This window comes from Salvelinus sp. IW2-2015, unplaced genomic scaffold (assembly GCF_002910315.2).
Source record: "Salvelinus sp. IW2-2015 unplaced genomic scaffold, ASM291031v2 Un_scaffold1771, whole genome shotgun sequence".
NCBI lineage: Eukaryota > Metazoa > Chordata > Actinopteri > Salmoniformes > Salmonidae > Salvelinus > Salvelinus sp. IW2-2015.
In genome coordinates, this window is record NW_019943148.1 from 210,913 (window position 1) to 220,874 (window position 9,962).

Genomic DNA, 9,962 nt, shown 5'->3' on the forward strand with positions numbered 1-9,962 from the left:
GCAAAAAGTAGTTTTTCAAAGAAAAGGAAAGTAGACAATGAATGTAGGGTGTTCCAGCAAGAGTGGACATCAAAATATTTCTTTGTTGAGGTATTAGGGAAAGCTGTGTGCAACGAGAGGATCGCTGTCTTGAAAGACTACAACTTGTTCTGACACTTCTAGACGAAGCATGCAGAGAAATATAGGAATATGTCTTRTGAGCAGCGGACAAGTGCATCGAAAGAGTTGCTTTCTCAGTTGCAAAAGRAGCAAGGACTTTTCACAAAACTGCATTCAGCAAATTATGGGATTGCGAGAGCTAGCTATGTACTGTCCCACAAAATCGCTAAACATGGCAAGCCATTCGCTGAGGGCGAATTCATTAAAGAATGTTTGATTGACTCTGCAGCAATACTTTGCCTTGACAAGAATGAGCTGTTGGAAAATGTTTCCCTGTCAAGACGAACAGTGACACGGCGGGTTGAGGACATCACAGAGAATATGGAACAGTTGAAAGACAGGGTAAAGGATTTCACCTATTTCTCCTTGGCCCTGGATGAGAGCAGTGATGCATGTGACATGGCGCAGTCGTTGATACTCTTACGAGGCATAACCCCAGACTAGAGAGGAGCTTGCTTCAGTGCAATCAATGAAGTGCACAACCACAGGGCAAGATTTATTGGGGAGGTTAATAAGTGTGTGGCAAAGCTGGGACTGCGTTTTGGAAAGTTATCCAGTGTGACCACTGATGGGTGCCCAAACTTGACGGGAGAAAACATTGGCCTTTTGAAACGGATACAAGACCAATTTAGCTGAGCTGAACCCAGATCAGAAAATTGTTTCCCTGCATTGCATTATTCATCAGGAGGTGCTCTGTAAATGTATTCTGAAATATGAAAATTAGCTATTTATTTATTTTGCCTTTATTTTACTAGGCAAGTCAGTTAAGAACAAATTCTTATTTTCAATGACGGCCTAGTGGGTTAACTGCATTGTTCAGGGGCAGAATGACAGATTTGTACCTTGTCAGCTCGGGGATTCGATCTTGCGACCGTTCGGTTACTAGTCCAACACTCTAACCACTAGGCTACGCTGCTATATTGTGGATACAGTCACTAAAGTGGTAAACTATAAGAGCCAAATGTTTAAACCACAGGCAGTTTGTCTCATGTTGGAAAGGGTCCATGCAGATCTCCCCTACCACACAAATGTGAGATGGCTGAGTTTGGGGAAGGTGCTTAAAAGGGACCTGAAGTCGGAGATTGCTGAGTTTTTGTAAATGAAACGAAAATATGTGGATTTCCCTCAAATGCAAGATAAAGAATGGTTGGCTGATTTTGCCTTCACCGTGGACATCATGGCCCTCATGAATGAACAAACTACAAGGGAAGGGCCTTTTTGCACGTCAGTTGTACAGCCTGGTCAAAACCTTCAAGGGAAAATTACTKCTCCTGACCCGCCAAGTAGAAGCCACCAATCTCACCCACCTTCCGACACTACTAGTCTGTTCCCTATCAGATGACCAGCAGGAGAAGTATACATCACTGCTGCATGCTTTGAACGGTGAGTTTTGTCGTCGTTTTGAGGATTTCAAAATGTTAGAAAATGACATGCTGTTGGTTTCCTCTCCTTTCACCTTCAATGTGGATAACGCTCACACTGACCTGCAACTAGAGCTTATTGATCTTCAGTCTGATGCAGTGATTGTTTTGAATAGTTCTCCAATGTCACTGACGAGGTTCTATGCATGTCTCGAAAAAAACCTTCCAAAGATTAGGAGTCATGCTCAGAAGATGTTTGTACTGTTTAGGTCAACCTATGTATGTGAACAGACATTTTCTGTGACGAAATATAACAAGTCAAGACACGGATCATCTCTTACTGACTCCCACTTCTCAGCAATCCTGCACATAGCGACGTCAGAAACTATACCTGACTTCACTGCTCACACTGAGTAGTTTAAATGTAATGTTGAGCTCTCTAACTTTGTTTTTGTGCATACCTGTTAACAAGAGTTCTGTCCGTGGTGCTGAATGCACAATGTACTTTTCCCTCCGTATAGTTAATTGCATGTTTAATAATGAAAATACCTACCAAAAGGAGAACATGGATGTGGGTTATTTATGTGCATGTTAAAGTAAAATAAGTAGCATATCTGGATGTGATTTACAGTAATATATCTGTCAACACAGTCATACACATGATGTATAATCCTGTAATATGATTCTGGCCCACGATGGCAAAAATATATTCTGTCGCCCTCCATGGAAAATAATTGCCCAGGCCTGCCCTAGACCCACTTCAATTTGATTACTGCCCCAATAGATCCACAAACAATGCAATCACCATTGCACTGCACACAGCCCTATCCCATCTGGACAAGAGGAATACCTACGTCTGAATGCTGTTCATTGACTATAGCTCAGTCTTCAACACCTTAGTACCCTCCAAGCTCATCATTAAGCTCGGGGCCCTGGGTCTGAACCCTGCCTTGTGCAACTGGGTCCTGGACTTCCTGACGGGCCGCCCCCAGGTGGTGAAGGTAGGAAATATCATCTCCACTTCGCAGATCCTCAACACTGGGGACCCACAAGGGTGCGTGCTCAGTCCCCTCCTGTACTCCCAGTTCACCCACGACTGCGTGGCCACACATGCCTCCAACTCAATCATCAAGTTTGCAGATGACACAACAGTAGTAGGCCTGATTACCAACAATGACAAGACAGCCTACAMGGAGGAGGTGAGGGCCCTGGCGGAGTGGTGCCAAGAAAATAACCTCTTCCTCAACAAAACAAAAGAGCTGATCGTTGACCTCAGGAAACAGCAGGAGCGTGCTCCCTCTACATCGACGGGACCGCAGTGGAGAAGGTGGAAAGCTTCAAGTTCCTCGGTGTACACATCACTGACAATCTGAAATGGTCCACCCACAAAGACAGTGTGGGGAAGAAGGCGCAACAGCGCCTCTTCAACCTCAGGAGGCAAAAAAAAATCAGCTTGGCCCCTAAGACCCCCACAAACTTTTACAGATGCACAATTGAGAGCATCCTGTCGTGCTGTATCACCGCCTGGTACAGCAACTGCACTGATCGCAACCGCAGGGCTCTTCAGAGGGTGGTGCGGTTTGCCCAATGCAAAAAAGATAATCAAGGACATCAACTACCTGAGCCACAGCCCATTCACCCCACTATCATCAAGAAGGCAAGGTCAGTATGGGTGCATCAAAGCTGGGACAGAAGCTGTTTTTCAGTCTCTCAATCTCAAGGCCATCACTAGCCAGCTACCACCCGGTTACTCAACCCTGCACCTTAGAGGCTGCTGCCCTATATACATAGACATGAAATCACTGACCACTATAATAATGGAACGCTAGTCACTTTAATAATGTTTACATACTGCTTTACTCATCTCGTGTGTGTGTATTCCATTTGACTGTATTTTAGTCAATGCCACTCCGACATTGCTCGTCCTAATATTTATATATTTCTTAGTTCCATTCTTTTACTTTTAGACTTGTGAATTGTTAGATACTACTGCACTGTTGGCGCTAGGAACACAAGCATTTCGCTACACCCGCAATAACATCTGCTAAATATGTGTATGTGACCAATTTGATGTGGCACTCTGCTATAAAATCTAATGAGAGATTTATTCGGGCTGTGTTGTTCACCCACTAAATCCCATTAACCCATTTGGTCCCACAGAAAAAGCTGGACAGCCTGAAGTGTCTGAACCTGTTCAACTGTGAGGTGACCAACCTGAATGACTACAGGGAGAGTGTGTTCAAGCTGCTCCCACAGCTCACCTACCTGGACGGGTACGACGTGGAGGACCGAGAGGCACCCGACTCGGACGGAGAGGTGAACGGTGACGACGATGAGGGTGGGCAGCCATTTAGTTTTCTTGTTGAGGGAATACGAGGAAGTGCAGATGTGAGTGGAATGGGGGTGTTCTGTAGCTCAGTCGGTAGATCATGGCGCTTGCGAAGTTAGGATAGTGGGTTTGATTCCCGGGACCACCCGTACACATAAAATGTATGCTTGCATGACTAAGTCGCTTTGAATAAAAGCATCTGCTAAATGGCATATTATAWATTACAATRCATATTAGTATATCGTGGGTGTTTTGTCATTCAAGGGAATTCTACTGTGTATTTGTAGGGTTTGTCAGCAGAATGTATCTGTGTGACTGACAATGGATGTGATTATATATATATATATTTAATTTTAGAAGGGAATGAGGATGGAAAGGAACACTTTGATGAGGAGACTGTGATGAAGAGGAGGAGTAGTAGGAGAGGAGGATGAGGTCAGTGGCGATAAGGAGGTAAAACCTTTTTTTGTTTGTTTGTGACCCAATAGTTTAATGTGGATATGGTTTGAGAGCTCTGTGGATGCTGACCTGCTCTGTCACTTCTCTCCAGGAGGAAGGCCTTGGCATTGATGATGAGGACAATGATGAAGATGGTATGTAATTCTCATTCTTTTTGTCACAAGCTCACGTTGGATACTTTACTAAGTACAGTATCGTATAGTATAATAAGCCTTTCCCATTTCTCCCAGAAGTCAAGGCTGTCCAAGAGAAGAGAAAGCGAGAGCCTGACGACGACGATTAAGAGCAAAAAACGAAAGCATAGATTACCAACCCCTTCCCTCTCCAATAGTAGTTACATAGTGAGCCTTGACTAGAATACAGGATATACATATGAAGTGGGTAAAACAGTATGTAAACATTATTAAAGTGACCAGTGTTCAAAGACTATGTATATACGGCAGAAGTCTCTAAGGTGCAGGGTTGAGTACGTACCGGGTGGTAGCCGGCTAGTAACAGTGACTAAGTTCAGGGCAGGGTACTCTGGCGGAGGCCAGCTATTGGTGACTGGGTTAACAGTCTGATGGTCTGGAGATAGAAGCTGTTTTTCAGTCTCTCGTTCCCAGCTTTGATGCACCTGTACTGTCTTCGCCTTCTAGATGGTAGCGGGTTGAACAGGCCGTGGCTCGGGTCCTTGATGATCTTTTGGCCTTCCTGTGACACCGGGTGCTGTAAATGTCCTGGAGGGTAGGCAGTGTGCCCCTGGTGATGCGTTGGGCTAACCTCATCACCCTCTGGAGAGCCTTGCGGTTGCGAACGGTAATTGCTATACCAGGCTGTGATGCAGTCGGACAGGATGCTCTCAATGGTGCATCTGTAGAAGATTGTGAGTGTATTAGGGGTCAAACCAAATTAGGGGTCAAACCAAACCAATAAAGAAATGGGGTGGGCCAATTTCTTTATATTTTCTCAATTGAAATAAATATAAAGTTGGTTCTGGAAGTATTCTTAGGGTGTTTGTTACGTTGCATAAACATGAGTGCTTTTCCCCCACAATTATGGCCTTAACATGTGTTTTTATAAACATAAATGAGGATCGGTTGCTGCTGCTGGTCAGCCTGCTCATGACTAAGGGAAGGGCTACTTTAAAAAAATGACATGTAACGAGCTACAAAAAAATGTCTGTCTTTCAAACAGGCACGTTCTTCTCTTTTCTTCCCTGCGACTCTTCTCCGGGTCCTTCTTGTACAAGAGGAAGTAGTGTGCTATGCCCCACCGATTCTGTTTTATATTTTTCTGAGTGGCTGTTAGATTTAAGTCAGAACTATGTAAATACCTGAAAATGTTTGTTTAGCAATGATCAACAACAAAGGGGTGTTTCTACAGGTATTTCATTTTCAATAAATTGTCAAACATTTCTAAACTTGTTTTCACTTAGTCATTATTGTGTGTAGATGGGTGAGGGGGGGAAATTATTTAATCCATTTTGAATTCAGGCTGTAACACAATGTGGAATAAGTCAAGGTGAATGAACACTGTAAATAGTGTGATATTACTATTTTTCTACTATCTCATTCTCAATGTTAAAAATATTTAACAATGTTTAAATGTTTTGTATTGCAACAGTTGTGAAAGACAATGACATGCCATTTTTGGGGAATTATTCATGTGTTAGGCATCTGTGATAAGTTGATGTAATAGATAATCTATTATTGCAGGTTACCCTAGTACCTGAGTCCTTGATTGATGAACCTGACAAGGAATCATCTAACAATTCAAAATAATATCAGACGTGAGTCACATTTGAAATATATTGAATGATATATTTTTCTCTATGCCAGGCTATGAAGAAGACAAATGACATTGACTCCTGAGGTGTTGAACTGTTGCTCATAGCAACCCTGGTTATTATCTATGAACGTTGGAACATCTTGAATATCGTAAGGCCTCAATGGTCATGTACTATTAAATCTGCACCCAGCACAGCTAGAAGAGGTAGCCACCCCTCAGAGCCTGGTTCTCTGCACCCGCACAGCTAGAAGAGGACTAGCCACCCCTCAGAGCCTGGTTCCTCTGCACCCAGCACAGCTAGAAGAGGACTAGCCAACCCTCAGAGCCTGGTTCTCTGCACCAGCACAGCTAGATGTGGACGATACCCCCCCTCAGAGCCTGGTTCCTCTGCACCCGCACAGCTAGATGTGGACTAGCCACCCCTCAGAGCCTGGTTCCTCTGCACCCAGCACAGCTAGAAGATTACTTTTATAATAATAAAATGTTTTATTATGTTACAGGTGAGACATACCCAGAAATTGTCAACGTCTTGTCGAGCTCTCAAACCCAGGCCTTATGGATAAACTCACAAAATGACTACATTAGCTTAGAGGAGCTGAAAGTGAGTGGTATTGAAAGAAAATGATGCTCTCTCAGACCCAGACAATCATGTAGCTCCAATTTACAAGAATGGGTTTACAGGGCAGTGATGAAAGCAGTTTATATGAGCTCTACACAGCATTGAGAATTCAAACATACAATGATATATATTTGACCAATTACACATTCAATACTGTTGTTACAAAAACATGCAGTAAAAGCATGTTAAGATCAATATAATTACTTCTCATTGTGTACATTTCAAGGTTTTGCAAACATCATACAACTGTCTAGTTGATGTTTTACCGACTACACACTGCCGAGTTTCCTATTGACTAAAGAACAATCATTCATTCAGAAAAAAACACAAGTTGTAATATCTGTATATATGTCATACTATATTGAAAAATACATTCTGAAAGAGTATGTTGATGTGATAAGACAATTTTATTCAGGTCTGAATTAGGATAACTATTTTACTTAAATTGTAGTATTTATGTTGTCTTATACCATGCTAATACGTTACCAAGCAATGCAAGTAGATTTGGAATGAACCCCATACTGGTGTGTCTTTTTGGATCAAGATTTGATCCAGAATAGCAAAAGGCATGATCAGATCCTCTTTCCTATTCAGGCATCATATAATGCACAGCCACATGCAAGTCCTCTGCCAATAAAACATTTAAAACCTTAACATGACTACTCGCAATGTCATTATTTTCGTCACCATCCATCAATGGTTGAATTGAATTGTTTTTCTTTGTACACGCACCAAGCTTCCATCGGCTGGAGCCAATCAACGCGGTACATAAAATATCAAAATAAAATGTATGTGAATAGTTTGGTCAAAGTAAAACTTTGGTGGTACAAATTGTACGGTCTTCCTAACATTTGACATACTAGTAAGCCTTACATCCTGCTCTAATGGGCTAACAATTTGCACCTGGGCACACATGGGAAGGGGTGGGACCACATGCACTTTCTAAGTAATTGAGGCCAGAGAGCATAATTGCTATATTCTAATTCAAATCATAGACCCATAGATAACACATGACCAAATCAATGCATGGTCATATAGAGTTAAAACAACATTATTCTTAATGAGAAATATGATCTAGGACGTTCCCCCATGATGGAAGGGTGGCATGACTGAAAACGTTTGGAAGCACTGATCTAGCTAATGATAAGCACAAATACCGATGGGTATGCTTCAGCCTATCATTTATAACACTATGCTGCATCAGTTGGGTTACAGGTGATAATGCGGTAACGCTTTATTTGACTAGTCCATTGTAGATGCTCTTCAGAATATCAGTAACATTTCAACTAACCAGTGTTGGGGGTATTAAACTATATGTGTTCAACTAGTAATTGAACTACATTTTGCATCAGCTTGGTGGTAGTCGAATTAATTCAAATCATGTTATGCCATGTAGCGGTGTAGTTTAACTTAAACTACACACTGCAAATATAAACTGGACACTGCAAATAGAGCATGAAATAAGTTATAAATCATTTGTGACCCATGTATGTAGTGTTTCTAAAGCCTATATGAATGCTTTATGAAGTTTCATAAGATGCATTTAAATAAAGCTGGACCGAATTTCCTTTCTTATTCAGCATCACCCCTTTCTAATTCTCACTTGGAACATGTTTTTTGTGTTTAATATGCTAAATTATACATCTGTTAACAGAGTGATCTGTTCTTGCATTTGTAGTCTATGACGTTTCAGATTTAGATATGATAATTTATTATGACAGTTCGTAGTTTCAAAATAACTTAAGTGAACTATATTTTTCTTGAGAGTTACTTTAGTGCAACTAACTTCTTCCAGAGTGAAGTAATTGGTAGCTTGGTAAACTATATGTTCAGAGTAGCTTCCCAGCACTGTAACTTTATTAACCGAACCCCTAACTTACCTTATCCTAATCTTTACCCTAACCGTAACCATAGCAAGCAGTTGCTTATCAACAGATAGTTTGTTGATAGTATGACCACCTATAGAGCACCACAGATGGACTTTCTGGATATCCAAATAAAGTTGTACAATAATGCTTATTGCTAAATAACACACCAGCTGATAAAATGGACCAATATGTTGTTAGGCTCATTTTTGTAGGGGAAAATTTATTTTGATGTTATCACCATCATTTTATTTTCAGAAATGTTGGAGTAGAAAAGTCACCAGGGCTGCGTTCAATATGTAAAAATGTAATGAAATGTTCAATTACATGGACACAGTGCTGTTCTGAACTGTGAGTTATTAGATTTAGATTGATAAGCTTGAGTGCGCAATGACACCTGTTTGAACAAGTGTATTAGATTGACACACAACCGCCCTTCTCTACCTACAGTATGTACACAATATATACAAAAGTATGTGGACACCCCTTCAAATGAGTGGATTCGGCCTTTTCAGCCACACCCGTTGCTGAGGCTGTATAAAATCGAGCAAACAGCCATGCATTCTCCAAAGACAAACATTGGCATTAGAATGGCCTTACTGAAGAGCTCAGTGACTCAGCGTGTCACCGTCATAGGATGCCACCTTTCCAACAGACTATCAGTTCATAAAATTTCTTCCTGCTAGAGCTGCCCCGGTCAACCGTAAGTGCTGTTAATGTGAAGTGGAAACGTCTAGGAGCACCAACGGCTCAGCTGTGAAGTGGTATGCCATGTAAGCTCACAGAACGGGACCACCGAGTGCTGAAGCGCGTAGCTTGTAAAATCTCTGACCTCGGTTGAAACACTCACACCGAGTTCCAAACTGCCTCTGGAAGCAATGTCAGCACAATAACTGTTTGTTAGGAGCTTCATGACATGGGTTTCCCCGTGCAGACAAAGCGAGGTCCATGCAGAAATGATTTGTCGAGGTCGGTGTGGAAGAACTTGACCTAGCCTGCACAGAGCCCTGACTCAATCCTATCGGACACCTTTGGGATGAATTGGATGCCGACTGCGAGCCAGGCCTAATCGCCAGCATCAGTGCTCGACCTCTACATGCTCTTGTGGCTGAATGGAAGCAAGTCCCAGCAGCAATGTTCCAACATCTAGTGGAAAGCCTTCCAGAAGAATGGCGGCTGTTATAGAGCTAGCTAGCTTCTTCCGAGTGGCCACTCCTGGCTAATGTCTCTGTCCCAAAGCAAGAACCAATTAGCCTGGAGCTAGCCTTGCTAGGCTCTCCGGCTAGCGAAGAGGTCCATCAGCCACTCCTTGGGCTACAATACCTATTTTGCCAATCGCCTGGACCCCCGCCGACCATCAGGACTGGACTCCCGACTTAATTCACCCGAGGGGTTTATCA

General features: G+C 42.3%; 1 long non-coding RNA gene across 5 annotated transcripts; it reads left to right on the forward strand.

Annotated features, from left to right (window-relative positions):
- Positions 1-6: 6 nt before the first annotated feature.
- On the forward strand, positions 7-6,426 carry LOC112071924 (uncharacterized). 5 transcript variants are annotated; one of them, XR_011476003.1, is made up of 5 exons: positions 7-3,858; positions 4,207-4,302; positions 4,400-4,442; positions 4,539-6,282; positions 6,332-6,426. It is a non-coding gene; the product is annotated as an uncharacterized lncRNA (long non-coding RNA). The 5 variants fall into 5 exon arrangements; XR_011476004.1 differs by having other exon boundaries at positions 4,542-6,282; XR_011476005.1 differs by having other exon boundaries at positions 4,207-4,284.
- The last annotated feature ends 3,536 nt before the right edge of the window (positions 6,427-9,962 follow it).